This window comes from Prionailurus viverrinus, chromosome B2 (assembly GCF_022837055.1).
Source record: "Prionailurus viverrinus isolate Anna chromosome B2, UM_Priviv_1.0, whole genome shotgun sequence".
Taxonomy (NCBI): Eukaryota; Metazoa; Chordata; class Mammalia; order Carnivora; family Felidae; genus Prionailurus; species Prionailurus viverrinus.
Genome location: NC_062565.1, coordinates 42,076,165 through 42,092,659, shown reverse-complemented (window position 1 = coordinate 42,092,659; position 16,495 = coordinate 42,076,165). Strand labels below are relative to the sequence as shown.

General features: G+C 54.0%; 1 pseudogene; it reads right to left on the bottom strand.

Annotated features, from left to right (window-relative positions):
• Positions 1–844: 844 nt before the first annotated feature.
• LOC125166095 (F-actin-capping protein subunit alpha-1-like) lies at positions 845–13,319 on the bottom strand (annotated as a pseudogene).
• Between the last annotated feature and the right edge of the window lie 3,176 nt (positions 13,320–16,495).

The window sequence follows — 16,495 nt, the reverse complement described above, 5'->3', positions numbered from 1 at the left end:
TTTGTTTGTGATTTACTTAGTTGTTTGAATCATCTGCTTATAGTACAATCCAGCCACAAAGTATTAAAGCACAAGATACCTATTCTTCCTTCAACATCTGCACTTTTTCACGTTTTCGACTCTACTGCATTCCTAGTATGTCAGCAGTTCTTGAATAATAAAAAGAGAATAGTAAATGAGTAAAACTCTTCTAAAAATGCAGATGTCTATAACCATAATGGTGCTAGATTGGAAAGAGACAATGAGGGAAGAGAAAAAAAGCAAACACGTTCATGCGCAGGGAATGTGGTTCAAGTCTTTGGATTTAAAAGCAACTTCCCCAGAGAAGCTGGCTATGATGGCATTTCCAGAAAACTTCCTTTGCCCCCACAAAAGGACCTGAACAGCCCTATCCAAACTTTTGAACACTACAGTTATGGGATGCTATAAATGATGATCAAAGCAGTCAGAGGGAGAGGATGAATGTGTCTTCCCTTCAGCACGTTTGTAACATAGCATCGTTAGCGGTGGGTGGATCAGTAAAAACCACGGAAGTACCAGAAGTGCTTTGAAGGATAGGGATAGAAAAGTGCTGAGTGTATTACCTGTCTATATCAATGACAGGGCTTCATGGCTAGGAAAAATTTCTAAAAGGTAAAATGACTCTAGGATAGATCTCCTTCTCCATCATTAAATGTAGCAGAATTAAAAAAAAAAATTACAACTAAATGTAGTGAAAACAGAAAATTACAAGGCAGAGAACACAAAAGAATCAAGGTTAAACAGCCTTCCATGAGGCTAGAAAACCTGCAAAATATCACTCTTGTTTATAAATCACTGATTTAGCATATGACTGCATGTCGAATCCTTTCTTTCCACATACTGAAGAATCCTACATTCAGCCTTTAAGCATTCTGCATTTCTTTGCCAGTCCTGTAGCTGAGTATCTTGTTCCAGTCGATTTCCATGCGGGTAACCGGAAGCTGCCGGCGCAAGGCCTTGAATGAGGTGTGTGACGTTGTTCAATAGTTTTCATTAATTGCTGTCTGATGTTCATTTTCTGCATGCTCTATGATTTTAATCAACTCCTTGGCAGTTTGGACTTCATTCGAAACAGTTACTGAATCTTGTACATCTCTATGACTAACCAACTGAACATTGCCACCTTCGTAACAGTGAACCTGAATCTTAAGTACTCCAACAACCTGGGCTGTAGGTCGTATGATGGTGAACTTCCACTCTGATCTCCAATGACCATTCCAGAAGGTTTTAGGCTAAAACTGGTGGCTTTCAACACATGCAGTAATGATCTGTTGCTCACCTATAGTTTTAGCGTAAACAGTATGGAAGCCATTGGAATAACGATCTTTCACATAGGCCCTTAAAGCACTGTCACAGGATTCTCTCCCAGACTTCAGACCTCCATCTACGTCCTCTGGCTGGGGGTCACTTGCTTCTTTCCGTCCATAATCCAACTTAAAGGAAATTTTGTTTTTTGGATCTAAAAATCTGCCTTTGCCCAGGTCACCGTGTTCTGTACTTAAGACCTGATCTTCATATCTTTCTATCTTCACAGACGTGAACTGACCCATGTTATACCGGGCAAATGCATGTGCTGCCCCTTCCCTGAGGGGATTGTCATTATTAAGTAGTAGCCGGACATCCTTGAACACTGCATTAAATTCCCCTGGGGGTGCATGAGTGATGAATTTAGCAGCTATGTGTACCCTCTCCTCACCCACACCCAATCCTCAAAGTCGGCTGTCTTGGGCTACTCTCCCTTCTCCCATTTCCATGCACCCTCCCTGCCCCCTGTGTGCTTTCCCTTCTTCAGGCTCTCTTTCTACATAATGCACTCAGCTCCTGGAGCATAGTGGAAGTGCCTGGAAGTTTACACCCCGCCCCCCAAAGTAGCTCTTAGCCAACAAATGGAGTGCAGGTGAGAGAGGGCTCAGTTCCCTTGTGTGGCATGGGGAGAGCCCTGAGGTGTAACGTGCACAGCAGAGTCCCCTGCAGGACAGGATGAACCCAGCCTCTGCACCCTTGTGGGCCTCCTCTGCCTCCCCCAGTCTCTCTTCAGTGTCCCCCTGGCCCCTGATCCCCCTGGGAGCACTGCTTTAGGAAATCACGAGCTGGGATTCCCCATCTCAGGACCTGCTTCTGGGGAACTTGACCTAAAGCCAGGAGCACCTACAGTATCCCAAGCTCTGTGCAAAATGCTGAGACAGACCGTGATTAAGATGTGGTTCCTTCCGCCAACGAGCTCACAGCTTGGTTGGGGCTGATCCTGACAGCAGTGGTAACGGTAAGAAGCCAATGTTGCACACCTACTATGTACCAGGCACCAGGCTGAACACTTGACATACCTTACCTCATGAAAACCCCTTAACCTAGGGCCCCTGGGTGGCTCAGTCTATTAAGCGTCTGACTCTTGGTTTTGGCTCAGGTCACGGTCTCATGGTTTGTGAGTTCGAGCCCTGTGTCTGGCTCCGCCCTGGCAGCCCCGAGCCTGCTTGGGATTCTTTGTCTCCCCCTCTCTCTCTGCTCCTCCTCTGGTCTCTCTCTCTTGCTCTCTCTCAAAATCAATCAATCAATCAATCAATCAATCAATAAGTTAAGTAAATAAATAAATAATAAATAAATATTAAAAAAAAAAAAAAACCCACAACAACCCTGTGACCCTCTGTGAGGGGATGGTATTATCACCACCACTTTGCAGATGAGAAAACCGAGGCCCAGAAGTCACCTAATATGTGGTCTTGCACTTCAGTGTGGAAGTGGCAGCACTCATCCAGAGCCCCGGCTTCTGCTCCGGAAGTCCGTACTCCTGACCCACCACTACACGGTGTGGCATTTTTTTTGGCAGAGGGCCACGCTTCAGGAGGAGGGGGGGAGGGGGTGGCCTCAGCTGCTCCCATTCGGTAGAGGACAGAGATTCTCCAGGGCCCACGTGGTGACTGGCTGTGAGGGTGTTTCACAAAGAATTTGTTGCTGATCTTGGTTAACCTTTTTTTTTTTTTTTTTTTTTTGAGGTTTATTTATTTTGAGAGGGGGTTAGGGGCACAGAGAGAGAGAGGGGCAGAGAAAATCCCAAGCAAGCTCCTCACCCAGTGCAGAGCCTGACGCAGGGCTCGATCCCGTGACCATGAGATCATGACCTGAGCCGATGTCAAGAGTTGGGCATTCAACTGACTGAGCCACCCGAGTGCACCCCTCTTGGTTAACTTTCTGTGAATGATACTAATTAAGAACAAAAATAAATAAATACAAGCCCACCTCTCTGACACAGTCACTCCCTGCCCACTCCCTGCTTTCCAGAGCAAGAGATGAGTGGAGGTCCTGCCCCGGGGCAGTGCGGTCTGCCCCAGGTGAAGAGCCCATCCCATGGGTTGTGGTATAAACAGGGTTCTAGCTGCTGCCTTGCCCAGTCTCTACACCATCTGGGCTCCCAGGAGCTCTCAGGCTCTCATGGTGGAAGGAGCTGTGGCCATTGGCCTGTGCCCTTTTGTGATAGAGGCCCCCCCTCTTTACGTCAACGGCCACCAGACCCGTGGGGAATCAGAAGAACTGTCTCAGGAGAAGCCTGACTGTTGCCCTTGGAGAGTGTACTGGGGTGGCTGAGAGCACAGACTCAAGGCAGACCGCCTGGGATCAAACCCTTAGCTCTGCCGTTTACAAGCTGAGTGACTTGAGGGAAATTACTTAATCGTTCAATGCCTCAGTTTTCCCATCTGTAAACTCTGCCTTGTGCACAGCAGGCACTATACAAGCGTTGACTGCTATTACTACTGTCACGAGAGGGGTGTCCAGGCCTGCCTAAGACCCCTGACTCACCCAGCAGCTCTTGGCAGAGCCCCTGAGTCTGGACTTGCTCTCCTGGACAGATGTCCCTGGACCCCTCTGTGTACCTGGAGGGGGTGCAGGATAAAGGCTTCTACCTCCCTCTTTCCCCAGCCTCCCCCCTCTGGCTTGTGTCTCACCCACGTGGAGTTTCTGGTGCTCCTCTGAGTCAGAGGTCCTGGCAGTGGGACTGGGAGCTTGAAGGGGACTGTCCCAGGGACCCCACCCTAACTCGGAACGAGGGCACTCTGTCTGTCGGCCTACAGGCCTCATAGTGAGGGACGGGGCAGCTGGCTCAGTGTTCTGCACCTGTGACTAAGCCAGCTTTGCCACTATCTGACTGTGTGACCCTGTCCAGCTCCTTCCCCTGGTCCTGGTGACAGTGTGAGCATTTATGAAACACTGCCTCCAATTCGCTCGTCCTCATCATACAAGCAGGGAGGCAGAGGCAGCAACAGCTGAGTAACCACAATACGGACAGGGAGACTTGGTCAGGGAGGGGCTGGGTCAACAGAGACGGCTCCCCACTGACAACAGCTGGACCCCCCGGGGCATTTCCTCAGGCAGGTGCTGTAAAGGTGAGGAACCTAGGCCACAAGCAGGTAGAGCCAGAACCAGAGCCAGCTCTGCTTAGGCGTGGCACCCGTGCCTGACCCTTGGGGCTCAGTGACAAAGGCCAGGTCTGGGGGCTCAGCTCCCGGTGACAGGACCATGCTTCTGTCCCACGCGTGGTCCCTGACCAGTTAGGCAGGCTGAGAAGATGCAGGAAGGCCGTGGCCACACAGAGGGTGGGGGGCATTTGGGGGGGTGGGGGCTGTGTCTCCCCTATCAGACTGGGAGCTCCCTGAGCTCAGGGGCTACTCTCCTCAGATGATAGACTCTCTTAGGGGGAACTTTTTCCTTTTTTAAGTTTCTATTAGAGAAATTTGCAATCACAAGTAGAGAATAAAGCATAATGAACTCCCATGCACCCATCCCCAGACTCAGCAGCCATCAGTTCATGGTCAGTCTGGTTTCACCAACCCCCTATCCACTCTCCCCTGCCCCCACCCTTAGATGATTTTGAAGCACACCTCAGGCTGCATATCATTTCACAGATGTTTCTCTTTTTTTTTTTTAATGTTTATTTATTTATTTTGAGAGAGAGAGAGAGAGAGAGAGAACGAACAAGGGAGGGACAGAGAGAGGGGGAGACAGAGAACCCCAAGCAGGCTCCACAGCTGTCAGCACAAGCCTCATGGGGGTCTTGAACCCACAAACCATGAGATCATGACCTGAGCTGCAACCTAGAGCAGGACACTTAAGTGACCGAGCCACCCGGATGCCCCTGAATGTACATCTGAAGATAAAGACTCTCCTTCAAGAAAAGTACAAAGCCCCTTAATCATAGAGACTTTTGGGAGGTCAAGGACTCACTTCTCACTTCCTCCAGCTCAGGGGAACCCCACTGCCATAGGTTCGAGGTTCCTTCTGCCTCCATTTCCAGGGCATGAAAGATGCCCACGCTGGGTGGGCTCTGAGTGTGCAGTGGATTGACTTTGGCCAAGATCCTTCTCTGCCAGAGTGGAGGGTGACCTCTGAGGTCAGCAGGGCTCTGACCCACCTGCATGGGGCCCTTGGCTCCACCTGTGGCCTGTGCTCAGGGCTTTGGGGCCATCCCCCTTTGTGGCCCTCGGGGACAGACTTAGTGGGCATCACTGGCCTGTCTAGTTTGTGCATATATTCCTTTCAGCCCCCCACACCGCTCCTCTCCCCCCTCACAATATTGGATGTGGATCTTTCCATTTGTATGTTTCCTGCAAATAGGCACTGTTGTTTTGGAACAACTTCGGTTAATGTCATTGTGTCACAATCTCCTTTACTCAGCACTGTTTTAAAATCTAGCCTTGTTGGGGCACCTGGGTGGCTCAGTCAGTTAAGCATCTGACTCTTGATTTCAGCTCAGGTTATGATCTCACGATCATGAGACTGAGCCCCGCATCAGGCTCTGCACTGAGCATGGGGCCCAAGATTTTTTCCCTCTCCCTTTGCCTCTCTCCCCCACTCTCTCTCTCTCTCCCTTTCAAAAAAAAAAAAAAAAAAATCTAGCCTTTTTGCTCCAACCTGCTGTCACTTATCCCATGATGTGCCACCCCACAATTTTCTGCCCACCCCCCTGGAGGGAATGAGCTGCGGGCCAGCTCTGCCTGGACCAGAGGGACCCGCCTGAGACTCTCAGTATGTAGTCACAAGGGGAGCTGCAGGGTCACAGGACACCTGGTATTTCACTTGACTAAGCATGGCCACCCTGAGTCCACGGTGTGCCATCGGGCCTACGCCTGCCATGCAAAGGGCTCCCGTGTCCCCACATCCCCACCAGTACTGGGCTTTATCCAGTTTTCTCATCTTTGCCCATCCATTGGAAAGAAGTGATGTCTGGTGATTTTCAGCACCTCTTCTCATGTGTGTTCGCTTTTGGGGTCTTGTCTCCCTTCACTGCCCACTCATATCTCTTGCCCATTTTGGGGGTAGGGTTGCCATCCTCCCGTAGCTCTGCAGATGCCCCTTGTATCATCTCATCTAGGTACTAATCCTTTGCAGGTTCTGAGATGGCCAGCCTCCACCATCAGTCTGTCATCTTCGGGCACTTTGAAACCTAACTCCTCTCCCTCCTGCCGGCCGCCCGGCTCCTTTCTGAGTGGATGGCACAGGTGAGGCCCTTCTCACTGTCTCTGCCCTTTTGGTAAATGCCAGGCATCCGGGACAGGGTACAGCCTGCACCAGGAACTTGTTCTTAGCACGGGGCTCTCAGGCATGGGGGAGGGAGAGACTGGCCAGGACAGGAAGGCAGCTGCCCCAGAGCCCGGTCCCCACCCCTAGGGTGTCCTTGCCCCGGCAGATCTGGATTCAACTGGTTCCTTCGTTCACACACACAGCAGCACTAGGCTGGATCATGATGTCGGACCTGGGCCCTCCAACTTGATTAAGACCCTGCCCTTGGCCTCAAAAACTCCAGCTCAGTGGAGGGAAAAAACAACACAACAAAACAAAACACACCCACTGACTATAGCGGTGGCTAGGTGGAGGCCTCAGAGAGAGGGCTCTGCAGAATGTAACCTCCACAACTGCCATCGCCGGTCAGGGAGGGCTTCTCAGAGGCGGTACCGTTGGTCTGGGCTTCGGAGGAAGTATGGGTGTTCTCCAGGCCTCAGCAAGTGGGAACAGGAGTGGAGTTTTTCATCTTTATTTCCAGGGAATATGATTTCTAGGTCTTTCCCTTTCATGGAGTTGAGGGGCCTTTCTCCCTGGTTGTTGCTTCTGAACAGGGCCCAGGGTGCCTCACCAGGAAAAGGAGGCTGGCTTGGGGGTTAGCAGATCTGCCGTCTCCGAGTGACCTTGGTCAAGTTCCTTTTTCTCGCTGGACCTAGGCCCCCTCATGTGAATAATGAGGGCCTGGGGTGGACAGAAGCACTCCTGGGACCTTTCAGAATCCCTGGAATGATGCCAACATGGCGGCAGTGGCTGTCTTGCCCTCTTCTTCACCCCCTAGCCCCTTCAAGGGACAAGGACCTTGTGGGGAGGCTGCCCTGGGTCCATGGCCCCAGTCTCTCCCTGGGCTCTCTGCTCCCTAAGCCCCCTTTCTGCTAGGCCCAGGGCAGGCTTGACTTGTTTTTCAGGTTTGCCCTCAGAGCCTTTTGGATTTTCCTTGCAACAGCTCCTATGAGTCGAGCAGGTCCTGTGTGTCAGGCTCCGTGCTTGGCGTTTTGCTTCATTTACTTCCCACAAGTCTGTGAGGCAGGTACTATTATACCACGGTGCTCAGAGAGAGTAAGCCACCTGCCCAAGGTCACCCAGCTTGTACGTGGCTGGACAAAGATTCTAACCCAGCTCTGCCTGCTCTAGGGTCCATTTCTTAATTGCCTCTGCTCATGCCCCACGGGTCCTCCCTTTCCTAAATTCCAGCTGCCCTGTTAGCATTCCCTGGCCAAGCCCTCTCTGTGCTTCTCCTTGATCCCAAACCTCGACCTCCACCTTTCCCAGATTTACTCCTACTTTCCCTTCTGCCTCCCCCCTCCGCCTCTGCCCCCTTCCCTGCTAGAGCCTTGTCAGCCCTTCCAGGCCTCTCTTTGTTACTCTGCATCTCCCTGGAGTGTGCCCAGGAGCTGGGTGCCTGCACGGAGCCTGGCAGGGGGTGTCCCTGAGGCTCCTCATTAGACCCCAGCCCTGCAGCACCTGCTGGCCCTGAGGAGGGGCCGGTGGGGCCTCTGGACCTCACATCCCGTGGGGTCACGCCCCTTCCTGAGGTCGAACAGGGTGAGCCATGGAGGAGGTCACGCTCTAGGGCCCAGCAGGGCTGGTGATCTGGGCCCTGGCAGCTGGCCTGGCATGTGCCCGAGGTGACCAGCCTGGAGGTACGTGCGTGTCCTGCTGGAAGCTGCTGGGTTATCAGAGGGGAGTGAATGGGCCGGGACAGCCCGTCTCGTAGGACGTGCAGGGACTCATGCCACCTGGGTGTGTCTGTGCGCGTATGCATGTGCCAGCTGTGCGGGTCCCTGTTGCGGGCCTGGTCCCAGAGGACAGGTGGTGGGAGTTCCGGGGTCAGCACTTGACTCCCCTGCTGCTAACAGTTTCGGCACAGTGTCTGGGATCCAGCGGAAGTCTGACTCTTCCGCACTATTATTTTTATGGCTAGGAGCCCTCTTCTCCCCTGGGCAAAGCCTGTCTCCCACATGGGAACCCCAGCTGGCAGAGGGCCGGCAGTGGGTGCGTGAAGGGAGCGCTGGGCCGGAAGCACAGCTGTGCAGGCTGTGTCCTGAGGCCACCCCTCTCCCAGCTGCAAAGACATGCCCCCTCTGAGTCTCAGCTGCTGCCAGTGAGCAGGACCAACACCACCCAGGACGCTTGCTTGGGGTCTGAAAGGAATACTGGGGTGTGCAAACTGTAAGTGCCACGGCGCAACATGAACACGGGGGTGTGTTGCCAGCCGGGATCTTTTATTTCCACTTAGCACTGTGCTTGGCCCAGGAAGGGTGATCGACAGATACCACCCCCACAACGACCTTGAAAACAATTTGCCTTGGCCCCTGAGGTGTGGAAGATGATTGGGTGAGGAGCATTGCGTGAATGAATGAGTGAACGGATCCGTGAAGGGACATCCATCTCTGCAGGTGTTGAGACAGAAGGCTATCCCACAACTGCAAGGTCATGGGGTGTAGGGGGTGGGGGCTGAACCAGAACCAGATGCCTTTTGAGGTGATTTCCTACTGCAGGTCCTTTCCAGGTTCTGTGACTGGAGCTGAGTTTGTCCCCTTTCTTTCTTTCTTTCTTTCTTTCTTTCTTTCTTTCTTTCTTTTTAAAAATTTTTTTAACGTTTATTTATTTATTTATTTTTTAATTTTTTTTTTTCAACGTTTTATTTATTTTTGGGACAGAGAGAGACAGAGCATGAACGGGGGAGGGGCAGAGAGCGAGGGAGACACAGAATCGGAAACAGGCTCCAGGCTCCGAGCCATCAGCCCAGAGCCCGACGCGGGGCTCGAACTCACGGACCGCGAGATCGTGACCTGGCTGAAGTCGGACGCTTAACCGACTGCGCCACCCAGGCGCCCCGAACGTTTATTTATTTTTGAGAGAGAGAGAGAGTGAGAATGGGAGAGGAGCAGAGAGAGAGAGGGAGACACAGAATCTGAAGCAAACACCAAGCTCTGAGCTGTCAGCACAGAGCCCAATGTGGGGCTCGAACCCCTGAATAGTGAGATCATGACCTGAGCCGAAGTCAGACACTCAACCGACTGAGCACCCAGGGGCCCCAAGTTTGGCCCCTTTCTAAGAGACTCTTGTTCCCAAGTCTCCCTGCTGCTGGTGCTGGGCTGGGCACAGTACCTTGTGCCCACACAGTCCTGCCCTCAGGGGTTCTTGGGACTAGAACTAGCCTAGAGCTAGCTAGCAGAACGGGGGCCTACGTAGGACCTCTGTGATGGGCCAGGGGAAGGCAAGGGAGGGGAAAACATCCTCTGGGAGGTCAAGGCTGAGTGTGTGCGTGTTGGCACCACCAGCCCTTTGTGGAACAGCCTAGAAGGCTTCCTGGAGTATAAGTTTTGAATCTCAATGAGGGAGCCAGTGGGCTGGCCCCTGGTCCCAGCCATCATGGCCTGTGGACTGGTAGGTACCCGCCCCCTGCTTGCTCAGCCATGCCCAGCCCATGACCCCGATGGCAGGGGGGAGGGGTGCCCAGCTTGGGGGCAGAGGGACTCTGGCCCAGGTAAGTGTGGGAGCAGGTTTTGGTTCTTGCTGGCTCACTTGGGTAGTCTCTTGGGAAGCTGGAGCTTCTGGGTGTGGTTCTGATGCTACGTGACTTGGCTGGTTCTAATCTCTTAGACCCCATTTCTTCCCTTACAAATGCCCGGTTAGCAAAGGTGATCACCCAGGCCCCCTGGGACTCTGGGTGGGGGACTGTTGGGAGCTACCTGGCCAGCCCAGCCCAAGACCTTGTGCCCTGGGGTGATCTGGGGGTGGTGGGGATTTCTCTTTGTAGCTGCCACCATTTGGGGGCTGGCAAGAACCTCCAGCAAAGTTTATTCCCTGGAATCTGCTCCCTCCACCCCCCCTCTCCTTCTGCCCCATTTTGTCCCCTCACTGTTACATTCCACAGAAGAAAGCGATCCTTCACTCAAGGCCTGAGGATTATGGGCCAGAGAGAAGCCTGTGTTGCCCTGGGAACACTCACGTAGCCCTTTCCCACCAGTACCCTCCTCCTCCTCCTCCTCCCACCAAAGGCTGGGGTTGGGAGTTGATCCTGGCACACCCCAGCCCGAAGGAGCAGCGGGGCATTTGGGGTTCGGGAGCTGGTCAGTCTTTTCCTGTCTCCCTGGGGGTCAGCGACCCAGGGTGGGGTGAACTGGGTTGAGCTTCTAGTGGGCCTTCCCAGGAGGTGGCTAGGGGCTAGGTCCTGGGGTCTCCACGTGCCTGGGCTCCCCTGCCCCCTCACTTCTGCTCTGACCCCCTCCCCTCCCAGGCTGAAGCCCCCCTATCCCTACTAAGCTGGGGATTTCCGCAGGCTGAGCCAACCACCTGACCCTAATTATGGCGCCTTCATCCTGTTGGGGTTAAGCTCTCAGTGGCCTTCCCTGCCCCCATCACAGTGGCCAGGCCTGGGGTCAGAGATTCAGGAGGCTCAAGCCTGCTGGGCCCCCTCTGGAAAGAGCTGATGGACAGTTCCCCCCTGGGGCCACAGAGGGGTGAGGAGGCAGCTTGCCCTGGGGGTCTGGGTGGACACCTTAAGATGTCCAGAGAACACTGGGGAAGGAAGGCGTGGTTTCTCTGGAGAGCCCTCAGGACAGGGGAAGCCCTGGGGAGCTGACCTCTGGAGGGCAAGGAGGTCTAAAGATGGAAAACTCCCAGAGGCCACAATCTCAACCCTAGCTTCATTTAGAATCACCTAGAAAGATTTTTAAAAATACCCATACCTCAGCCCCACTTGTACTGACACTGATTTCATCAGCCAGGGCTGGGGCAATCATTGGTATTTAAAAAATTCTCCGGGGCACCTGGGTGGCTCCGTCGGTTGAGTGTCTGACTTCAGCTCAGGTCATGATGTCATGGTTCGTGGGTTTGAGCCCCGCGCCGGGCTCTGTGCTGACAGCTCAGAGCTTGGAGCCCACTTCAGATTCTGTCTCTGGCTCTCTCTGCCCCTCCCCCACTTGTGCTCTGTCTCTCTTGTCTCTAAAATAAATAAACATTAATTTTTTTTTTTAATTCTCCCCAGATAATTCTCATGGAGGGAGGGCCAGTTTGAGAATCACTGCTCTATCTAACACCCCACTGCCCTCGAGCCAGCAGAAGGCCCTTGAGGGAGGTCACTCCACTAGTTGGGCAAGGCTGGGTTGGAACTTGGTGTTTCTAACCCTCTGGCAGGCCACTTCCTCTTGGCCTCCTCTGTCACCTGGAGGCTTACCAGGTGTCCCATTCATTTCATCATTTAGATCCTTAGGAGCTGTGTGGCCCTGAGCAAGTTGCTTAACTTTGCTGTACCTGCTTTCCCTGCTGTGATAATAGGTCCTAGTGATAAGAATTGAATGAGATGATGCCTATAAGGCCCTGAATGCACGTGGGGGAAGAGTAACCTTCATCTTTCTGCTTTCTGCCGAGGGCCAGGGCAGGGTCTGGGCAGAGGCCTCCTTGATCATCACACCCCTCAGGCAGGTACGAGTGTCAGAGCTCTCTCAGGTGGAGTGAGGGGTGGTTTTCTAGAGGTTCCTTGGGCCCGGGAAGGGAGGTGTGAAGTGGAAGGAAAGTGCTGGAAAGAATGGCTCCCTCTCTCACCAGACCTCTTGCCTTTCTTATTGTGGTGTCACTGGTATGGGTCCTGCAGCTACAGGAATGGCCGTCAGGTGTCACCCTCAGCTCATGCTTGAAGTGAAGGCAGCACAGGAAGAGGAAAAGGAGCTGGCTGGAGAAAGGGAGGAGGACCCATCCCTCCCCTCCCACACCCCCTCTGGGAGTGGGTGAGCTTGGAGAGGGCCCGGGATGGTGGGATGGCTGTTAATTTCTGCAGGAAGGTGTTGTACAAAGCCTCATTTGTCTGCCTTCAGAATTCTCCCTCCCATGCTGATAGCAAATCCCAATTCAACAGGTTCTTTATGGGGCACCTGCTGCACACATAGGGTAATTTTACTGAACACCTACTATGTGCAGACTCTGTACACACAGTTGGCCATTCAGTATTGACAACAACCCTCTGGGTTAGTACGATTATGAATCCCATGTTATAGACAAGGAAACCGAGGCTCATACTGGTTATGTGTTGGGCCTGAGGTTACCCAGCGGGACAAGGATTGAGGGCTTTCTGGAGCCTAAATTCTTTCTCCTACACCATATTTACTTCCAGAGAGTCCTAGGATAGGTAACTTGCAGCAGGCTTCCCATTGGGTTTGGAGTGGATGTGGCCGGTGGCCCTGCTGTCTGGCTAGAGAGGAGCTCAGACAGGTCATGCTGCCAGCAGGCAGAGGAAGGAACCACATCCACATCCACTGGGGTGGCTGGGAGTGGAGTCTGGATTCGTTGTGGGTATTGGACATGCGCAGGCTGCACACACAGCAGCAATGAGACGTACTCTGTCTGCCCATGTGCTTCTCTGAGCAAACTCCCCCACCCAGAGTTACTTCAATTTCTTTACCTGTCAATTCCAGGGGCAGACTTTGTTCATCCGATACACTGTCCCGGCTTCCTGCCTCCTGCTGGCCTCTGTACTGACCACTTCTCAAGGACAGATACTAAGAGGGACAAGACAAGCCACCCCCCCCCCCCTGCAGTCACCCCACTTGAAGTCTAGACCAGTGGTCTCCAAAGAGTGTTTGGCCATGCTCCCTAACAATAAAAAAACATTATTGAGAGACACTAGTAATATAAGCATATTTTTATGTTGTTTACCTTATAAACCACACTCAACCTAAGTGAAAAGAGATTAAAAAAAAATAGATGCCCTACTATTTTCCTCCTGTACCTCTGTACTCATATACACACAATACTTTAGCCCCAACTGTTCTAGGAGATGAGAGGAGAGTGTTGGTCCAACTCTGCTCAAGATGAATGTGTGGTCAGCGTTCCAGAACACCCTTGCCCACCCCTTCCAGGCCCTAGCAATGGAAGGGAGAAACTTCAGGGACAGCAGGTGGGAGTGTGGGCAGGCAGGAAGCAGAAGCAGGGCCATGTCTGAGGAGAGATCCAGATAATCCAGACAAGAGGCAGGTTTTAATTTTCGATCCTGCTGCTGAAAATTTTGTGATTGCTTTTTACACTGTCTCAGGACATACAGGACCAGGGCACTGTGCCCCAGGTAGTATCTGATTTCATGTACTTTAGGTAGTTCTGTTCCATTTCCAACAGTTTAAACCATGCCATTCCCCCCTTCCCAGAGGTTGGGGAACATTCCACCTACTACAGGAAGGAGAGAGCCCATCTGGGGAAGCACTTAGGTGCCCCCTTCTCTGGGGCTGCCACCTCCACTGTCCCTCCTGGGTTAGAGGCCCCTGTGTCCCCCTCACCTGGGTAGATCCTCATGTAGGGCCCAGAACTTGGGGGACCTCCATGAATATGGGTTGTGGGAGAAGAAGGGCATGAGGCCACATTTGGGGTACAGAAGGGAGCCCCTCTATGAGGCTTAAGAGAAGCCTTAAGAGAGAAGTCTTAAGAGAAGTCTTAAAAGAAGCCCCTTCCCCCCAACCCTGTCTGGGTGCTGGAGAAGAACCAAACGGCCTGTGAAGGCATCTGTCTGCCCTTCAGGGTAGCTGCCAAGACGGCAGCCATTATGGCTGGCCTGGTGTGGGTGCCTTTGTGAGCAGAGGCTGGGTGTCTGTTTCTGTAGTCACTGGGCGCTTGTTCTGTGGGGTGAGGGGTGTGGGGGTGGGGGCACGTACGTGAGGCTGGGCACGAACAGCCTCACCTACCAACCGTACTCCTGCCAGGTACAACCAGCTACTGCGGCTGCCCGCCGTCCGCCTCCTCCCTTCCCTGGGCATGGCCAAGCCGGGGGGCAAATGACTTGGCGGGTACCTCCCCTTGCTTGGACCCACTGGTGCAGGGCGGGCTCACCTAGGGCACAGGCAGGACTCCCAGCTAGGTGGGTGCTCTGCCAACACCGCTCCCCGGCTCCCGGCTCCCGGCCAGGAGGATGGGGGGAGTGAGGCATGGGAGGGGGCTCAGGGCAGAGATAATGCCCTCCCCCACCTCCTCTCGCAGGCTGTATGCGTAGAGCAGGGCAGAGGGGTCTGAAAAGAAGGGGGAGTTGCGCTGTTTAGGGCCAGGAAATGATTTCCATGCAAATTAGATGCAAACTCCTTAATGAGTTTGCAATTAGGAGGGGAGGCTGCCAGGCCCGGGCAATGCCTGCGGGTTTTATGAATGGGCCTGCGTGGGGTGGGGGTGGCGGCGCGCCGGCCCGCCCCCACATTTCCCTGCCGCTGCGGCCGCGACATGCCGCGCCGCACGTTGCTGCCTCCCGGCCCCGCCGCGACCTGGCCCGCCACCAGCGGGTCAGCTGCTTCAGACGGGGCTCCGGAGGCTGTCGCCCAGAGTCCCCGCCACGCCGTCCTGGCCTCCCTCCCACCGCCGACGACGCGTCGGGCCGACGACACGCCCCCCTGGGGCCCGGCAGGGGCTCTCCCCTCTGGCGCCCCTTTCCCCGGTTATTGGTTATTGGAATGGCTTCCCGAAGCAGGAGGCAGTGAGGTTAGCCTTCAGGCCCTGCTGCCCTTAGGGTGGGCAGCTCTTGGAGGTCACTGACCATAGGAGGGGGGTGGGCCCCCAACTTGGGAGGGCAATGACCTTGGGAGGGATGGAAGTATAGGTGAGAGAAGAACCAGTTCCAATTCCAGATTGCACCTCCCCAATCATGCCAGTTCCCCCCTGCCTAACCTCAAAAGGCCTGTTCCCACCACCCCAAGGCACCCGCTTTTTTTCTGCAGCTCTACTGCAGGTCTGCTCTGGGCCTTGCTCTGACCTGGGGCCAAAGAGTGGGTCTCCTGGGTGGGTGGTCAGCTCTATTCAGAAAGAGACTCAGCAGAGTTTGGGCCCTATTAGGACACAGACCCATCCCCTCCCCCTACTGCTTTCAGAGTAAATTAACTAATTACCTCCAATTAAAGCGCCATGCTCTCTGTTCCCTCCTGGGCCTCAATCCCCGCCCCTGGGAGTCCCCTTCACCCAGGCTAGGTCTGGAAGGAGGCCTGGCCATTAGGGTGGAAGTCTGGGAATCAGTGAGTAGAGCAGGGGAGGAGAGAAGCCCACAGAACCATTTACTTTTGCGGAGTGGTCTGGGTAGCCAGAGCCTCCGCCTTTCTTGGGGTCTGGGGTACATAGGCCCATGTGGGGCCTGATGGTCGAAAGCAGTGGGCCACCTTTGGAGGTTAAGACCTGGGCCAAGGGCCTGTGCAGATACTGAGGCCCTGAGGGTGACCCTCCTCAGAAAAAGCAACTTCAGGGACAGATTCTAGGAGCTGCCAGTTCTTGGTGGCACCTGTTGCCTCCCTTACCCGACATACCAGGAGGCATTCCAGATGCCCAGGCGTCCATCCAGTCTCTCCTCCCTCTAACCCAAACTCCTCCAGCTACAGCAGTGAGAAGCCCTTCATTCTTTTTCTCCTGCCCATTTGTGGCCCTGAAGCACAGGCCCTAGCACTAACATGGCCCACACCACCCTGACACTGCCCTGACACCCCCCTGGCCCCACGTGTGAGACGTGACGAGGAGGATGTCTGGCGGCCAGAGGCAGAGTGATGGGTTGTTGACCTGGCCTTTCCCGAGACAGGGCAGTACCACACCAGGCTGTGACTCAGGCCCCTACCCCACCTTGAGCCCCACCATGCCACAGACCTGGGCTTGGGCCATCCTTGTGTTTGGGGGGTGGGGATGGACGCAGAGATTTGTCAGTTGCGGACTTCTTTTGGGGGCCACTTCTCCCAGTCCTGGCAGGGCACCACACATATCAGTGGGTGTGTGAGCCATTTAGGGCAGGGGCAGGGTTCCACACACGGAAAAGGCTGCCTCTGGTATGTCCTGAGCCCCCATCTGCCAGCGTGGCTTCCCCTCCTCTGTCTACTGAAAGCCAGCTTAAAACTCCCCACCTCCAGAAAGGCTTCAGCATGCCTCTCTTATCTGTGGTCAGTATGCCACTTTCAGCTGGCTCCTGGTTTTCACTTGT